We start from the raw sequence: 1072 nt of genomic DNA, 5'->3' as shown, positions 1-1072 counted from the left end.
ACAAGATCTGTTGGTTTGTTTTGTTTTGTTTTTTTTTTTTTGAGAGACAGAGTCTTGCTCTGTCGCCCAAGCTGGAGTGCAGTGGCTCAATCATAGCTCACTGCAATCTCCACCTGCCGTGTTCAGCTTCCCAAGTAGCTGGGACTACAGGCGTGCACCAACACCCCTAGCTAATTTTTAAATTTTTTTTAGTCGAAACAGGGTTTCACTATATGTTGGCTAGGCTTGTCTCAAACCCCTGACCTCAGGTGATCCTCCTGCCTCGGCCTCCCAAAGTGCTGAGATTACAGGTGTGAGCCACTGTGCCTAGCCTAAGTTCTGTTTCTTGATGGGTGGTGGGTTCCGTGGGTGTACTTATCTGTCAAAATCCATACATCGGTAATGATAAAGCAGGTATTTGAAAAAAAAATACATTTTATTAAGTTATACCTTAAAAAAATAACAGTACTGGAAGAAACACAAAAACAGATTTTCGGTGAATGCCCATCTTCATCCTTGGGAGTCTCAGCTGCCAATGTGGCTTCCTAAGTCACAGCCCTCCCTGCGTGTTTACGGACCATAGCAGGTTGTTCTGCTGGCCCCCTCTGGTACTCAGAAGGGTGCAGGCAGAAAGCAGATGCTTCTGAATACTTACTGCCCCACTTTTCCTGCTCTTTGAAGGATGCTAGGAAAAGGAGTCAATCTTTACATGCTTCCTAATTCCAAAAAGTAGCTAAGATGGCAACAATCTGGCTTGACTTCCCCTGTGTTTAGATCCTCGAACCCAGGCCTGAGACATGACTGTGAAATTGGCAGCTTCCATTTTCTTTATTCTCTGGCCTGGTGCTGGTTTAGGCTACATTTGGGAATTCCAGCTGGGGCTGGGAGGAGGGGAAAGAGGAGGGCGGTTCCCAGAAGGTGTGTAACACGCATTTTTAGTGGGGGCTGTCCTTCTGCCAATCCGATAAGCCTCTCTGGAGTTCCTGCCTCCTCCCTAGGAAAGTGTAAGCAAGACAGAAGAAAAGGTCAACAACCACAGTCTAGATAGTGAAAATGTCTCTGCCAATTTTGCTAGGTCCCTCCAGGGCAAGTA

This window comes from Sapajus apella, unplaced genomic scaffold (assembly GCF_009761245.1).
Source record: "Sapajus apella isolate SASKATOON/1434 unplaced genomic scaffold, GSC_monkey_1.0 scaffold33, whole genome shotgun sequence".
NCBI classification, from domain to species: Eukaryota; Metazoa; Chordata; class Mammalia; order Primates; family Cebidae; genus Sapajus; species Sapajus apella.
Note: the sequence above shows the minus strand (reverse complement) of the source record.